Source organism: Hemicordylus capensis, chromosome 3 (assembly GCF_027244095.1).
Source record: "Hemicordylus capensis ecotype Gifberg chromosome 3, rHemCap1.1.pri, whole genome shotgun sequence".
Taxonomy (NCBI): domain Eukaryota; kingdom Metazoa; phylum Chordata; class Lepidosauria; order Squamata; family Cordylidae; genus Hemicordylus; species Hemicordylus capensis.
The window spans coordinates 121164932-121182715 of NC_069659.1; the positions used below are offsets into that span (position 1 = coordinate 121164932).

Below are 17784 nucleotides of genomic sequence, written 5' to 3' on the forward strand. Positions count from 1 at the left end.
AATTTCATCCAAATTTTGACTGCGTACACCTTGCAATGCAGATTGCAGAGCAGACCAGAGCAGTGAGTGAAGCACAAGTTAGTCTCAAGGCCAGACGTGGAGCTCATCACAGCAATCACCAAGAATTATTGCATATACAAACACACATACCACTGTCCATTTCCTGCCACAACACTATCTCGCAAACAAACCAAACCACAGCTCAAGGAAGGAAGGCATCCAAGTTCTGCCTTTGCCAATCTAAGATCTAGCAAAACCAAATAATTATAGCAGTAATAGCATAGCATATTATACTCGGTGCTGAGAAAAGGACAAAATCAAACCACCCTTGATTCTTTCCTCCTCTCCTGATGTGTCCTCTTCAAGAGAGGCACACTATAAGGGCTCTCTCTGCCTCCCAGTCTCTTTGAATACATTTTCAAATCCCCTCGTTTGTTTCCCCCCTCCCTCTTCCCTCCCCCCAGACAATGGGGGCACAGTTGCCCATGACAACACTTGATTTGTATGATAAGAAGCCAACCAAGAAGCAAGCCCATCAGAAGGCAAAAACAGGTCTCTAAAATGGCACTTGGAATGTTGAAATGTTTTCATTGAAACGGGGTTGTTCTGCTCTGAGCTTGAAACAAGCCCTTTATTTAAAGAGCATTCTGTTTTGATGTCAAAACACTCAAAATGGCCTTGAGTCTGAAAATTTTGACATCAAAACATTTTGCACATCCCTATTAAAAATGCTATTTAAGCCAGAAGTAGATTCCACATATTAGCTCCTTCTAGCATCCCCCAACCCATTTACAGCTTTTTCCTTCCCTCTATTATTTTACTTGCTTTTTCTTTCTTTCTGCTTCTCCTTGTATCCAGCGCTTTAGCATCTTTATCAACTTTTGTACACTCCCCTATTTTTTCAATTTATGTCCTAGTGAAAGTTAAACAGAAATACATCAGCCACAGAATAGTAGCAGAGAGCTGCTCTCCCTTCTTTGCAAACACTTGGAGTAACTTCTGTGGTACCTAGTATCACCTACAGACACACCTGATCATTGCCTCTCAGCTATTTTAGTTTCAATACTTTTCCTGAACTCTGAAAGTATTTGCACAATGCAAAAATACTGAATTCTGAAAATTTAATTCTGAAAACTGAATTCTGAAAACTGAATTCTGCTTTTTGTGTGTGTAAATACTGCAACTTAAGCTTTTTAAAAATTTTATTTTGCTAAAATATATTCTGTATCTGCTAGAGCTGAATACTGGTGTATGTGCAATACACTAAACAGAATGGTCAGGAGTGAAGAGTCAGTGCCCTGTATTAGTATAAATGACAGAGAGCTGATGCCTCCCTCCTGACCAACAGAAATTCTGTTTAGTATATGAATGCAGGCGTATACACAATCTCCGTATCACAATCCTGGTTTCTGATATGTCATTAAGCACTGTCCACTACACTTTCTCTTTGCAGCATTAAGGTTTAGAACTTGCTGAATTATTTCAATTACTGAGTTCTGTAGCCAACACACAATTCTGAATCTATGTGGTGCAATTACACAGCCCTTACCTATAAAGGGTTACAGCAAATCCAACATGAAGTGCTTTTTGGCAAAAGGAATGGCTCTTTTGCCGATATATTGTAGCATTAAAAGGTTTTTTTAAAAACTGATATGCCAATAACAAAAGCACACAAGAGAGAAAGTACATAGGGATAGTGCTATTATGTCTAGATAACCATATAGTTTGTACAACCTCTAAATATATCTTTATACAGCTGCTAAGCTTCTAGTGCTTAAATGTGAGCAATCAATATTACTTATTTGGCACAACTGGTGAGGTTATATTGCCTGTATCTTACAAATAAATTTAACAAATGTGGTTTCAGGGAAGAAACAAAGATGTCAGCACAGGACTTGGTTCAGTATTTAGTTTCAAAACTGCAGTACTTTTCAGGTTTCTGAAGTTTTAGGTGGGGGGAGACAGCTTACAAATGTCATTGTTTATGGTTTTGGCAAGACTTTCAAGTACTAAAATCTTTGCACCAGATATTTTATTTTTACAATTTACAGCTGTTCCCTTTCAGCCAAAGCAAACAAAGAAGAAACAAATTAAATGTTCTCTATTTTGGAAGAAATAAGTCTGTGTCAAAAGCTTTCTTTAAGCCAGTCCCTACAATGAATGAGAGATTGAATGTTCAGGGTTTAATATGGTAATGTTCAGGGTTTAACACTCCTCACCTTAACTAGACAAACATTCCCAGGCCTCTAGTTTTAGTTTTAACACACCCTTCCTATATGATCTGCTGCTAGCACATAGATTTTACATTATCCGACACCTACTACTTTTGGACTCCTGGCTAATGATGAAATAGTTGAGGAGTCTCAAAGGACAGTGAATTCCTGACTGATTTCCACCTGTGTTTGAAACTGTACTGAGAATTCTACAACAAATTAAAAAGCAATACCGAAAAAAATAGTAATTAAACATTAAGGAAAAAAGTTAGCTGCATGCCAAAATTGCATTTTGTGCCTTGGAAATAAAATACAATATATTAGAGCTGTGAAATGCACATGGGCATCTTGGATTAAGTTTTCTAAATTATTGTTTTCTGGAGCAAAAACACTTGAAAAAGCAGATACACTCAGACTTGATTACCTTTCCTTTGGGTAGTAGACATTGTGGGATTAACTCACACAGAAGACTACACCCTTCTGGAATACAGTTTAGCTTGGCTCTCTGCCTACTGAGTTCCAGTTCAAATGGAGGAAAGAAGGCAAGGCGTCAAATGCAGGCTCAATAGGGAGAAGAACTCAGTGGTCCACAGAAGACAATTGTCCAACGTATTCCAATAGTTTAAGTCTCTTCCTCACAGGTGACTCTGATTCAGCACTTTCAAAGAAAAACCAAAGTTGTTTCCCATCTCCAAAGCAAGGGCTGGTTTCAGGGGTGTAGCTATAATTAGCTGATGGGTTCAAAGAACCCGGGTCCCTTAGCTCCTGAGGGCCTCCCAGCTCACCCCTCCTCGTTTTCTTCATTATTTCCCTCACTCCCTCCGAGGAGCTGCTGGGGAGAGCAGTGAACATGGGCCCCCTACTGCCCTAGCTATGCCTCTGGCTGGTTTATCACACATTGCTGGTTTCTACATGACTGCCTTAGGTCCAGCCCTTCATAAAAAGCAAACAAGCCCAGAATTCTAGGTCAGTTGTCAGGTTTTGTGAGCGTGTGTAAAGGCATAATTTTCAGCTGATTGCCAGTTTGGTGTTTTGTTTTGTTTTTGAGTAATTTTTTTTTTTTAGTAAAATGTAGTGTACAGACTTGAATTGGGCACTCTAAGGATTCCCAGTTCAACTCAAGTAATTCCCCATGCTACTCTATGAGCCACTACAGGGTGGAAGAGAGTGCACTTCTATGTAGCTGTCTCCCACAAGCTTTGCTGAGTGCAGAGAGGCAGGGTACATATGTTAAAACAATGTGGTAATTCGACAATGGCAGCTACAGGAATTGGTATCACACCTACTTTCCTGCCCAACTTCTTCACTTTGCATGAGAATGCAAGCACAGGTCTAGTTTCATATATCTGCCAGTACAAACTATGGGGGCAATGAGAAACTGCTTGCGATTAGCTCCATTCCTGGCCTGCCCTGACTGTGCCCCATGATCTTACTAGGCCAGATACTGGAATTTTGAAATAAAAAGCTGGCAGCCATACATGGAGAGGAAATTGGTTTGAATTGGGACTGCCTCCACATGGGAGCTGCAGCACTGTAGTAATTTAAGCAACTGGAGAGTCTCCAAAAATGCTACCACCTGCACAGTGAGTCCCCAGAATAGTGTCTAATTAGCACAGGCCTGCTCAACTTTGGCCCCCCAGCTGTGTTTGGACTACCATAATTCCTAGCCACAGTGGCCGATAGCCAGGAATTATGGGAGTTGTAGGCAAACATTTGCAGGAGGGCTGAAGTTGAGCCAGCCCTGCATTAGCATGACCACCTTGCTTCAATCCCACAGACAGCCCACAGCCCCCATGATGATTAAGTAGGGACTGCTGTGATGAATGGGCTCCATCACTGGCCATGTAACAAAGAGATATGCACACAGTTTCCAGTGCCTGCAGTTTCCTTCTTATAGGTTTCTTCAACACAACACCCCAGTTTGAGGATCCCAGAGGAGCAGCTTCTGAGAAGTAAACTGTACTAAAATATAGGATTTCAATCCAATGGGTTTCTATTAAGGCCACTTAGAATCTCCTCTTCCTTAATAAGCATGCATAAAAGAGTGGAGAAAGCTCTCCAGTTTACCAGGTTGACAGTTAATGTGTTATATGCAAGGTCACACATGCATGTACATCACCTGATTTATTTATTTATTTATTTATTTATTTATTTATTTATTTATTTATTTATTTATCAGCCAATCAATCACATCTGTACACTGCCCCAAACTTCTGTCTCTTGGCAATTTACAGCAACATAAAACAAATTAAAACAAAACAATTTAAAATCACAAATCTAGTTAAAAAGCTTGGTGAATAAATGTGTCTTTAGAGACTTTCTAAAAGTTGTCAGAGATGGGGAGGCTCTTCTTTCAGCAGGGAGCACATTCCAGAGTCTTTGGGGCAGCAACAGAGAAGGCCTGTCCCTGCATAGCCACCAGACAAGCCAGTGGCAACTGCAGATGAACCTCTCTGGATAGTTAGCAATGCATAGCAGGATATGGAGAGTAGCACTGTGTTTGCAAATTATGTGAGGAAATATGAAAGCTCTATCTGTGATTGTACATTCATATGTGCAAATCATCCCTTTAAGTTTTAGTCATCCAGTGATGACTATGTATTGTGAAACAACACTTGATTAAAGGGAAACTTCCACTCTGAGTGATCTTATTCTTGAGTATGGATCTTGTCTATGCTGAAGTGTAACTGTTCTACAGCCCAATTTAGTTCCAATATGTGTGTGCTTAATCCATTCCCTTCATACTTGGGAAGTTTTTTTTTTGAAAGGGTAGCTCATTGAGTTATGGTTTGTTTTTTTCCTTAATCAACTCAAGCAACCTGGTGCTGTTGGTAAAAGGAATCTGACAAACTGAAAGAGGTGGGAAACTTGTTCTGGGGTTGAATACAAATACGACAAATATTTATACACCGTTTCCCAGCAAATGTTCCCAAGGTGGTTTACATAGGTATAAATAAATAAATAAAACGGCTCCCTGTCCCCAAAGGGCTTACAATCTAAAAAAGAAACATGGATACCAGCAACAGCCACTGGAAGGATGCTGTGCTGGGGATAGATAGGGCCCTTTGCTTTCCCCCTGCTAAATAAAGAGAATCACCACTTTTAAAAAGTGCCTCAGTGAGCAACTGCGGCAAGGTTTGCACTCCCCTTGAAGCAGCAGTTCCCAGCTTGGCAGTACTCTGGGAACCAGCTTCCCTCCGAGATGCCCAAGCAGTAGTTAGGATGCCTTTTATGAACTTCATGTGGCATGCCAGCTGCAACCCTACTTGGCTAAGTCAGACCTGACATTAGTAATCTGTGACCTAATAGTCTCCAGGTTGGATAACTAATGTGATTTATGTGGGGCTGCTCTTGAAGTCCAGTCTAATAGTTTCAGTTGGCCAGGCCTCTGGAGTTTTTGTTGGATCTGGAGATCAGATCTCATCAAGCTAAACCTTTTCTAATTTAACTGATTCCAGTTTATTCAAAGTGTTGGTCTTTGCTTTTAAACAGCTGGGTACCAGAACATCTCAGAAATTATCATATGGGGCTGACCCAGAATTCAGTTCTACCACTGAAGCCTTCTTTCTGCCTTCCCTCCACTGTGGTGAGTATGCACAAGATGACCTTTTAGGTTATGGTGCCTTCTGAGAGAGATTGGTCTTTGTTCACTGCTCATGTTTAGAAGAGCAGCAAAGACTGGGTTGTCTTACATAGGCTTTCAAATATGGCTTCACAGGTAAGACTAGGACAAGTACAGTATTAACAACACAGCGATAGTAGTAAAAACTAAACCAGCAGTTCAATCAAGCTGTAGGTGGAATTAAGGACAAAAATAGTTCACCCATCATTAAAATATATTCAGTGAACCAGCTTCCTGCTAAGATTCACTCTTGCATGCAGAGGAGTTTAAATACTGGAGTTTAAATCCCTTAATAAGCCACTGGATATTTAATGAAATTATTCAAGTACTGAAAGCAATATTTCACTTTATGGAATAAATTGTCTTGCATATGAATACAGCTGGCAGACATTTACTGATTAAAAAGAGAAAACTAATTTTGCTCACCCTAGATCCTTGCTGTACTGCCCTGTGACTAGACTTCGATACAGTCGTTGGTGATAGTAAAGGTAAAGTGTGCCGTCAAGTCGATGTCGACTCCTGGCGACCACAGAGCCCTGTGGTTTTTCTTTGGCAGATTATAGGAGGGGTTTACCATTGCCATCTCCCACACAATATGAGATGATGACTTTCATCATCTTCCTATATCGCTGCTGCCCGATATAGGTGTTTCCCATAGTCTGCAAAACATACCAGCGGGGATTTGAACTGGCAACCTCTGCCTTGATAATCAAGTCATTTCCCTTCTGTGCCATTAGGTGGCTCTTGGTGATAGTACAACTCCCAGTTTCTGCATTACCTGCCTGCCTGCCACACTGCTGTTTTCACAGCTCCTTCCTCTAGACTCTGATAGTAGTAGAAAGAAGCCATGTCAATTGACGTTGACTTAGGTTTTTTTTAAAAAAATAAAAAATTCTAGGCACATGAGCACTGCGGTACACATATATGCTTGAAAAATGTTTGAAAACAGAAACGGTTAGTGAAATGGTAAGGTATTTTCCCCTAACTTACCAGAGACTGGGGAATGGCAGGTGGGGGGAAGTAAAAGAAAATGCAGCAGACATCCACAATCCTAAAACAAAAGGAATAACTGGAGAAGTGAGCCTTGCTGCTCATGTTAATAGTGCCTGAAGAGACATTTCCATAGGGAGAAGTTGTCAAAATGGAAAAAGGCATCCTGAATGTGTGCAGCTCTATAGAACAAGTGTTGAATGTGGGACTAAAACAGTCCCTGAAATCCCAAGGTAAGTTCCGGCCTTATTCAATGTGATCCTGAAAAATGTGTTCCCAGACCCCAAACCCTAAACATGACGCTACCACAAAGAAAATGGCTGTCTCGCGGTGTTTTATAAGATAGAATACATTTGGTCATAGGTGATCCAAAAGAAAATGCAAGCAGGTTAAAATCTGATTCTAAATCCTTCTGGGTATGAATTGTTTTTAAAACCTGATACAAGTGCATAAGACATGTTGTTGACCTATTTACGTCTTTTACACACATGCACGCCTACAATGGGGTAAAGTCTCAAAAGTACAGTGGTGGCTCTTGTGAACTCAGCATAAGGCGAAAAGGACTGCTAAATTATAACTGAGACTGAAACTGGAAAATAAAACAACCAAGCATTATTAAGGCAAATGGTATTTGATAAGAACAGTATCATCTGCCTCATCTTGCCTCATAATGTTTTTTGGGGGGTGGGGTGGGGGGATCAGCCAATTATTTCATGTCATAGTTCTTTTAAAAATTTCAAGGTTATTGTGTACACATCAAGGTGGCTACAATGCCTAGATGGCTAGAAGAAGTTGATTTCCAAGCAGAATTCATTTCTGGTTGTTTGAAAACAAGTACAGTCACTCTCATTTCCCTCTGCTATGTAAATGAGGTCCTCTGGTGATAAAAATATGCCCTTGTGAGCAGTTTGTGTTTTATTTGCAACCCCAGTGGAATACTCTTCTTTCAAGTTTAGTCCTCGATTAGGTCAACAGCTCCTCCATCTGCAAAGGCAGAAATGTTCAACTTCTTTAGAGCAGAATGTGGGCTGAGGTTGCAGTGGCCTCTAGTGGTGAGTTTCTTGTTTCTACTGGCTTTTTACACGAGAGAATATCATAGAATATGGGGAATCTTTCCATAAAAATAGAAACTGCATGTCCTTTTCTATTTCATCATGAATCACAACATTTCACATATGAAATAAATTGTGCTTTCAGGGTGTGCACGCACGTGTGTGTATATATATGAGGGAGAGGGAGAGGGAGAGAGAAGAACAAATTTAAATCATTTTGAACGAAGTATATATGCCTAATATGAGTATAATAGATTCTAATGCCTACGAAATGAGAAGGTTTCAGAGAGTTATGCCAACTATAAAGTTTTAGTCACTGGGCTGAAGATGCACTGGTTTTATACCTGGTGATAACAAAGTGATATAAAATGTGTGGATAAATGTGTTTTTAGATGTTAAATGTTAAATTATTGTGGAATTTGTCATTCATTTTGCTTGTTTACAGAGATAGCTCTATGTTTAGTCCAGGAACCTTTCTTTAATAAAAATAATATCCTACATGTTATGCCAGCTAACTAGTAGGAAAATGTGTTAAAAAGAATGAATATATATCTATATATCTATATATCTATATATAGATATAGATATAGATATAGATATAGATATAGATATAGATATAGATATAGATATAGATATAGATATAGATATGAATGATATTGAGACATGCCCTTTTAATAGAGATACTTTCAGTTAAATACCCTTAAACATTCATATTCCTATAACCACAAGTGTCCTTGTTTTGGAACATTTTCTTTTTTCCTCAATACAGTACAGTACACTATAAAATTAAAACTTTATGATGTCCACTGTAAAGGACATATTGGTAACCTGGTTAGTTACATATTTTGTTTTGCTATAACATGTGGTACACATGAAAAACAATGATCTTCCTTCCATGCCATTCAGACAGGTGTCAGGAGTTGGCCAAGTTAGGTACTGTCCAGCAAAAGTACATGACTGACCACTGATTCAGGGCAATAAAAGGCCCATGACCAACCCTTGAAGTCTTGGTGAAAAAAGTATGGTGTCCACCAGTACATCTGCCAACAAGTGTTCCAATACTACTATTAGGAATATTTATATACTGCTTTTCATCAAAAATTCTTAAATCAGTTTATATAAAAAAAACAAGCAAGCAAGCAAACAAACAAATAGGGTAGGCTCCCTGTCTAACAAGGGCTCACAGTCTGAAAAGAAACAAGGCAAATACCAACACCAACCACTAGAGGGATGTTGTGCTGAGGCTGCATAGGGGCAGTTACTCCCCTCTGCTAAATGGAAGAGATTCACATTTAAAAGGTGTCTCTTTGCTCAGAAGGGCTCTACCACTGCAAAGGCAAGCCCCCCATAACCCTTGTGGGAGCTTGCCTTCATGTCAGTGGTGACCCAGAGTGCTTTTTGACAAGTCACATTGCTGTCACCCGCCATCTTTAGTTACCTATAATGCAGCATGTGTACCCCCCACCTATGTGTCATTGGATAAAGGGATGGGGGAAAGTGTAATGCATAAGAGGGAAACAAAAATGGTGGGCAGCAGCAATGATTGGTCACTAACTTGCCTAGTAAAGTCCATTAAGCAAGAAACCTGATATCATTAGGGATCCAGTTGTGCTCATACTAAATCTAGTGAACAGAACACTGTATGGTTACCTCAAATGTTAAACTGAACAGAGCAGTCACAGCAGCAAGTGAGTGCATTCTCATCAGAGCATGGACTGTGCTTAGAAGACAGACACTGACTCAGAGGAGACCCTGTTGGAAGAGAACATTCTGAGGACCTGAGACTGCCCCGAGGAAAGTGCCCTAGATCCATCTGAGCAGCCAGGGGGCCTCTTCATCAGCTGGCCTGTGCCACCACCCAACCTCTCAGTGGGGCTTCTGTTCTCCCCTTAGAATCCCCACCATTGCTCCTCTGACTCCAAGAGCAGAGGGGATGCCACACTAGGGCTGAGCTCTAGCTTTGTAGGTGAAGTGCTTGCTTGGCTGCTCTGGCCCTCCTTCCCACTAGGCCTACTTGGAAGGAGAGGGAGGCCAGCTTGAGATACAGGATAATCTCTCCATTTAGAATTACCTGTGCTGGATGAACAGCTTCTTCATTGAGCTGCTACTTTGTTGAATCCAGACATGGACATTAACTCCTTCAAAAAAAATTAAATTTTCTCATACATTTCTGCAGAACAAAAAAAATACAAAAAACCCACACCTCACAAGCCTACTATTACCAGTCTGTGGCAAAGGATTAGGGAGAGTAAAAGAGAAGACTGTACTTGCTATTTTTAATTGCAGCCTTGAACAGATAGACAGAAGTCCCTCTCTCTGAATAGGAAATATTATTTCCCAGTATCACTACCTCCAAAATTCAAGAGATGATTGGATGTTATATCTAGTACAGGATGTGGACCCTATGGGAATTGTACAACTCCTGGAATACTGGGAAATAAGAACAGGTCAAGGAGTTTTTTGTGTGTGTGTGTGTGTGTGTGACAGATGAGATCAACAGTTTTTGTGTAGAATGGAGATAGACACTGTCCATAGGCAAGATGTAAAAATGCTGTGACATGAGATCATCAAAAAAATCTCCTTTTACTATTACCACAACAAACAATACTACTCTTTATTTGAAGGGAACTTCAGTATAAAAATATTTCTTGTTAGCACACATGGTGGTTTTTCATTACCATCTAAATACCCCATCAGAGACTGACAAATTACAAGGCATTACAATAAAAGCAACAAAATTGATCAGGAAGAGGAAGAATTTATTTATGTTGATATAAAATCAGACTAAGTCAACTGTTAAATAGGGCCTATTAACACCACAGAGAAAGATCTAATTGAAAGTAATTGCATTACATCATGGAAAAGTAAGATTGGATAAACACTGCTCACATAAACATCTCAAACTTAACTCTGGGCAACGGAAACAGGGCGTGTGGGGAGGATGGCACTTGGTGACTGATGGCAGCCAAGCACATTTTAAGAACATAAGAATAGCCCTCTTGGATCAGGCCCAAGGCCTACCTAGTCCTGTTCCCCACAATAGCCTGCCCGATGCCGCTGAGGCTGGAGGTGGCTTAAAGCCATCAGACTAGTAGCCATTGATAGACCTGTCCTCTATGAATTTGTCTATGCCCCTTTTAAAGCCATCCAAGCTAGTGGCCATCACCACATCCTGTGGCAGAGAATTTCATAGATTAATTATGTGCTGTGTGAAAAAGTACTTCCTTTTGCCGGTCCTAAATTTCTTGGCCATCAGTTTCCTGGGATGACCCCTGGTTCTAGCATAGGTGAAACTGGGGGAGGGGGGCAGCCAGGGCACGTTCCCTAGGTGCCACTGGGGGGGGGGCACCAGTGCCTCCCCAATTCGTGGATTTAAAAAAATCAAAAAACCTTTTTTTACCTGTAGCCCCTTCCTAAGGGCCGGGGGGGAGGGCGAGCGATCTGCAAAGGGTTTCCCCTCCCCCGCCAGCCTCTTAGATCACTGCCACAGCCTGTCTCAGGCTAATTTTCAGGCCTGTTTCGGCCTACAAAGATCAGTGCAGGGGCCATTTTGGAGGTTGCCACACATGCTCAAAAGGCCTCTGTGAGGCCTGGCAAGGCATAGGACCTTGCAGGGACCATTTGAGCATGTGCGGTGGCCATTTTTTCAAAATAAAAAAAAAACCTGAAAACAAAAATGTTTTCAAAATGTTTTCAAAAATGTTTTCAACAAAAATGCTGAAAACAAAAATGGCCACCACACATGCTCAATGGCCACTGCAAGACCCAAGTCTAGATTTTCCCCTGATTTAGGGAGTCAGAAGAATGCAAAGTTGTTGGCAAGGGACCCGAGCATTTAAACAACAGATATAAATGGCACAAAAGTAAGCGGACAAAACATCCCTTAAAAGGAGAATGTTGGTTTAATACCTTGTAAGCTGGCAAAACTGAAGGGTGTGGGGAGAGAGGCAAGGAATAAAATGGAAATATTCACTCATATGCTGTTTAATTCTCTATACAGAGCTCTATCTTTATCTGAATATTTGTCAAGCAATCTGATTATAAGGTTTGTGGGATTTTAAACTTGGAAAGTTCCTGCCTTTAACTTGTGTGGTGCTTTAAAACAACAATAACAACAAAACCCTGAATATTACACTATTTTGCTGTTATGTGGCTAGTTGCAACTTCCACCTTCTTCCTGACCAGGCTGCTGGATCCAAGCCTATTGTAAGCTGCTGGACAATTTCAGATTGTATGGGAACCCTAGGACTTCCCATTGCAGCCATCTCACTTTAAGGCAAAAGCTGTTTGGACAGAAAAAAACCCCATGCCTGAATTTCTTGGAGGCAGCAACCTGTAGTGAGGTGTGCTGAGGTGGCAGAGCATTTGCTAAAGAGAACTTTCACTGTTTAGCTCTTTGGAGGCATGCCCAGCACATGGATGTGCTGCGTTACCTTGGGAAGGTGACTGGCACATATGTGACACATGTGTGGTTGTGTGTGTGTGTGTGTGTATGTATGTATGTATGTGTGTGTTGCTTACAACCTGTTTCTCTTGAAAGTGTCTGAACTTGTATTTTTGGGCTGGTATTATGGTATCCACCCACCTGATATTATGGTATCCACCCTATCCACCCCCAGGACAGTACCTCCAGTGACTGTTGCTGCTGGTGTCTATCTTATGTTTCTTTTTAGAATGTGAGCCCTTTGGGGACAGGGAGCCATCTTATTTGTTTGTTATTTCTCTGTATAAAGCGCCCTGAGCCATTTTTGGAAGGGCGGTATAGAAATCAATCATCATCATCATCATCATCATCATCATCTGAAAGATGGGTGTCAGATGTTTGGACAGGGGCGCAATTTCAGTGCTTGCCCTAGGCACTATTTTCCCTAGATACACCTCTGGGTTCTAGTGTTCTGAGAAAGAGAGAAGAAGTTCTCTCTATCCACCGTCTCTACTCCACACATAATTTTATGTACCTCTATCATGTCTTCCCATACTCACCTCTTTTCCAAACTAAGAAGCCCCAGATGCTGTAGCCTTGCCTCATAAGGAAGGTGGTCGAGGCCCCTGATAATCTTGGTTGCCCCTTTCTGCACCTTTCCCAGTTCTACAATGTTCTTCTTAAGATACGATGACCAAAACTGTACACAGTACTCCGAATGTGGCCGCACCATTAATTTGTATAAGGACATTATAATATTAGCATTTTTATTTTCAATCCCCACATCTCTACCCATGCCCAGGAGGTGTGGGCAGGGAGTAATCAGTTGGAGAGGGAGGCACAGTCTTGCTGAGTGCCCATTGTTTGGTCTTGCAAGAGGTTGAGCTTGAGCCAGATTGAGAGAGGTTCAGCCTCCACAAGATCTGTACCAGCTGTCAGGTGGTATTTTGGGAGGAGGACAATGATGAGTCAGGGAAAGACTCAGAGGCAGGCCAGCTGAGGATGGCAAGCTCTGCCAGCATGAGCACCCATACAACTGGCGATTAGGAGCCTAAACTTCTCAACTCCTGTATTCATTTTCCCCACATTACTGAAGCCATTCAAGAACAAGAAGCAATGGAGAGAGAATCAACTTCACAGGGCACATTAGAAATGGGCAGATCCCATAGCCAGGAGATCCTTGCAATCATGCAATTTTTACTAGGACAGTGATGTTCTCCATTTTATTTTTCGTTTGAAAGCAATGCTTTTGGGTGAGTGTGTGAATTTTTCAAAGCATATCCTTACTTGAAGGAGTATTCATGATTTTTCACCATTCACTGAATATTGGTACTTTTGCACCATTTCCCCTCCGGTTGATTTCCTTTTTACTTTCTGGGAGATCCAAGTAAATCATGGATTACTTAATTATTATGAAGACATCATAACTCTTCATTGCCAATCAGATTTGGTGAAATGCTGATATCACAGAAGGCACTGTTCAGAATGAGGATAATGCTTCCTTAATATGCAAAGCATTTGGTCCCCCTTTGAAGAAATCATCAGCAAGTGGGCTGTTTTGACACTGTCAAAACAGCCCACTTGCATTGTGAGCATTTTTCTCTGCCTGCTTTCAAGTTTTGACATGGAGTTCTATCTGCATAATCAGCTCAAGTAACACGTTGTTGTAAAGTTCCAGTGTGGTGGATGGGGGAGCAAAAAGGGAGCAGGAAACATTTTAGGGGGAATGACTGCTACCCTTTGGAGTCATTCCTGGTAAGGCAAGGCAGTCTGTACTGCTGCTTAATCAGACAGCTTGCTTGCTTGCTTATTTATTTATTTAACATATTTATATACCACCCAAAACTCACATCTCTGAGCGATTTACAATAAAAACAGTAAAAATTAAAACAGAATTAAAACATTAACACATTAAAACAATTTGCAATTCAACACAATGTTAAAACTGTCAAAAACTCTTAGCCTGCCAACCAAGCTTGGAACAACCCTTGTATGGAGCCAGCCAGTGAGGGCCCACCTATTGTGCCCAGCCAGGGCTTATTTCTGTCCGGAAACTGCAGCTAGTACAAAACAGGGCTCCAAGATTATTAACTGGGACTGGGTGCTTTGATCATATTATGCCAGTGCTTTGTCAGCTGCACTGGCTCCCAGTCTGCTTCCGAGCCCAATTCAAAGTGCTCATTTTGACTTTAAAGCCCTAAATGGCTTGGGACCGGGTTACCTGAGATAGCACTTTGCCCCATATGTCCCAACTTGGACCTTAAGATCTTCTTCGGAGGCCCTGCTCTGAGTGCCTCTGCCAAACAAGGGGAGGGAGGTGGCTACTAGGGAGAGGGCCTTTTCGGTGGTTGCACCCCATATGTGGAACAGCTTCCCCAGTGAGGTTTGCCTGGAACACCACAACTTTGTTCTTCTAGATGGCAGGTGAAGACCTTTCTGTTCATTAAGGCATTTGTTTGTTTGTTTGTTTGCTTATTTATTTAAAAATGATTTTTTTAAAGAAACAAGTTTTTAAATTGTTTTGTATAGTGTGTGTGTGTTGTGATTTGATGTGTTTTATGTGTTTTTATTGGCTGTTTTAATGTTGTGTTGTGAGCCACCCAGAGAACAATTTTTATGGGGTAGCTGATAAATAAACGTTATATTGTTGTTGTTGTTGTTGTTATGCTATTTACACACAGTCTACCAGATGTTATTGACTGGATTTGGTATTTTAATTATTGGGCCCTTTCCAACTGTCTAGGATAACTAAAGAAAAATTAAAGATAGCGTCATAGTATTCGTGCTGTCCTGAGTAGTGTGGCCTTCTGTAGTTAATGTGTTGTGATTTTATCAATGCCCAAGGTGTCGAGATGGTGTTCAAGTTCTTTTGGTACTGTACCAAGGGCACCAACAACTATTGGAACCACTATTGTTTTCTTTTTCCAGAGCAGTTCAATATCAATCTGAAGGTTCTTGTATTTAGTTATTTTCTCCAATTGTTTTTTTATCGACTCTGTCCCCTGGGATTGCAATATCAATTATCAGAACCCGATTCTTCTGGATGACTGTCAGATCCGGCATACTGTGAGCTAAATGCCTATCAATTTGTATTTGAAAATCCCAAAGGATTTTTGCCTCCTCATTTTCTGTGACCTTCTCAGTTGGATGATTCCACCAATTCTTGCTTGCTGGCAATTTGTAAAAAGTTTCAGTGGATCATCACAGCAACTTTTTTGTGTCTTTCCTTATTATCAATCTGCACAATTTTCTTACAACAACATACAAGGTGCTCAACTGTCTCATCTGCTTCCTTGCATAACCAACACTTACTGTCTTTCTGGGTCTTATCAATTTTTGCTTTTATCACATTTATTCATAGTGATTGTTCATGGGCTGCAAAAATGAGACCTTCCATTTCATTCTTCAGTGTGCGCTTCTTTAACCACTGCCATGTTGTGCTATTGTTGGTAGGGCGGTATAGAAATTGAATTAATAATAATAATAATAATAATAATAATAATAATAATAGCGACAATGAGTCTCCTTGAAATATTCTTCTCCGGGTGTCAACTTCTCCCACTTCTCAGTTGACTAGCAAATGAGTCTTTCATGTGTTCATTGTCTTTTTAACAAAGTTTTTAATGTTATCATTCACTCCAGTCATATCCAGACATTTTAAAATCCAGTTATGTAGTAATGAGTCAAACGCTTTCTTATAGTCAATCCAAGCTACATTTAGATTCGTCTTCCTTTGTTTACAACTATGCAAAACCATTTTGTCAAGAAGAAGCTGATCTTTTGTGCCTCTTGTTTTCTGACAGTTCCCCCCTTTCTCCTCATTATTATTTCCAAGTAAATATGTACAGAATCAAGCTATGAAGCATTGATTTCAAAGGGAAAGTTAAACATGCTTGTTTAATTTTTAATGAAAGTTAAAAATCTTTCCTATTGATACTCATGGGATTCCAAATTGCTTAACTTTGATTGAACCACTTTTATTGGCCTGATCCCTTTTGCCATCCATATAATGTCTTGAGATGAAATTGCAGGTCTTCAGCCCAGGTGACATTAAATGGGTAATGCAGAAGTGGAACTTAGATCTGATTAATAACTTTCTCAGCTTGAGTGCTGCTTTGGTGGAGCAGGGAGTGAGGTGCCTGAGCCCTGCTGCCAGGAATGCCAGTTCAAGACCCCCTGATTTATTACAGGTTTCAATTATTGCCTGAATAAATAGTGTGATCCAGCCAGTTATGCACTTCGCAGTATCACAGATTTCAATGGGAAAGATTTTAGTGCATGTTTAACAAATGGAAAGTTAATGTGTTTTACCTTGATTCTGTGCATATTTACTTGGAGATAAGTCCAGTTGTTTTTGTTGGGACTTATTCTTAAGGAAGTGTTTTAAGATTGCAAACTTAAACATGCTTAGCTTGGCTTGATCTCATCAATAATATTAAATGTAGGAAAAATAAATCCAAATTCCATGAACAATGCTAATGAGAAATATTATCAAACAGCTATATAAGCTGCCAGCATGTATTTTTGGCCAAGAAGAAAGAAGAGGAAAATGCCAAAAGAAAAAGGGATTTTCTTTTTAATTAAACTTAACTTTCGAAGGCAAGTGTTAACTTAGATTTATCACCAATGTATCCTTTAGGAATTGTGTGTGTGTGTGTGTGTTTGTAGTTTTACTATTTGTTTTTAACTGATATTGTCCACAGAGTTAAGGTCAATGATGGCATATAAAATATAAATAAATATATAAATGCAAGCAAATGTGTATTTTGGAAGGGCAACATTTCTCCAGAAGAAATGCCAAAATAATGTTGAATATTATAAACACTTCCTGTATAATGGCCCAGGCAAGGGTTATATAAAAGAATAACACAGTTCCAGAGCATTCAGTGCTGCTTTAGAAACATAAGCAATCAAACCAAGCAAGGAAACCAGGACTATTCTTGCCCAAGGGCTATGGACCTTGGACTATGCATCAAATGGCACCTGAATTTCAGATCAAGACCACTTCTTACATTATATTTGTTCAGATGTATGCCTAAGTTGTTTTCAATGTATAACTAGAAACATACATTCAGATGTGACACATTTACAAATGTATAATGCAGGACTGGTTGTGTAGCTTCCACCGGAGTGCAAATTCAATGGCAAGGTCTGCAGCCATATAATGAGTGAAATAACTATTAGAGCTGCCACCACACTATTGCCCTTTGTCCATACATTTTGGGCACTGGTAGAGGAACACATAGGAAGCTGCCTTATATCGAATCAAAGCATTGATCCATCTGATTAAGTATTGTCTACACAGACTGGCAGCTGCTTATCTAAGGTTACAGTCAGTAGTCTCTTTCAGCCCATGTTCAGAGGCGTAACTATAGGGGGGGCAGGGGGGGCACGTGCCCCGGGCGCCATCTTTTCTGGTCACGTGGGGGGCGCCGCCATGACAAAAATTTTTTATTATTATTTTTTATTTTTTGTTAATACAAA

The 17784-nt window shown here is 40.4% G+C and overlaps 2 long non-coding RNA genes across 4 annotated transcripts in view; one reads left to right on the forward strand and one right to left on the reverse strand.

Moving 5' to 3' along the window:
- The window catches only part of LOC128351825 (uncharacterized), a 110696-nt gene that overhangs the window by 87329 nt on the left and 5583 nt on the right, over nucleotides 1–17784 (forward strand). For both annotated transcript variants that reach the window (XR_008320062.1, XR_008320063.1), the window contains exon 3: nucleotides 5706–5799. This is a non-coding gene — a long non-coding RNA (uncharacterized LOC128351825). The remainder of the gene's footprint in view (nucleotides 1–5705; nucleotides 5800–17784) is intronic.
- The window catches only part of LOC128351824 (uncharacterized), a 39104-nt gene that overhangs the window by 8415 nt on the left and 12905 nt on the right, over nucleotides 1–17784 (reverse strand). Inside the window, exon 3 of one of the 2 annotated variants that reach the window (XR_008320060.1) lies at nucleotides 9949–10015. The exons of the other annotated variant lie outside the window; for it this stretch is intronic. This is a non-coding gene — a long non-coding RNA (uncharacterized LOC128351824). The remainder of the gene's footprint in view (nucleotides 1–9948; nucleotides 10016–17784) is intronic. 2 annotated transcript variants of the gene reach the window in all.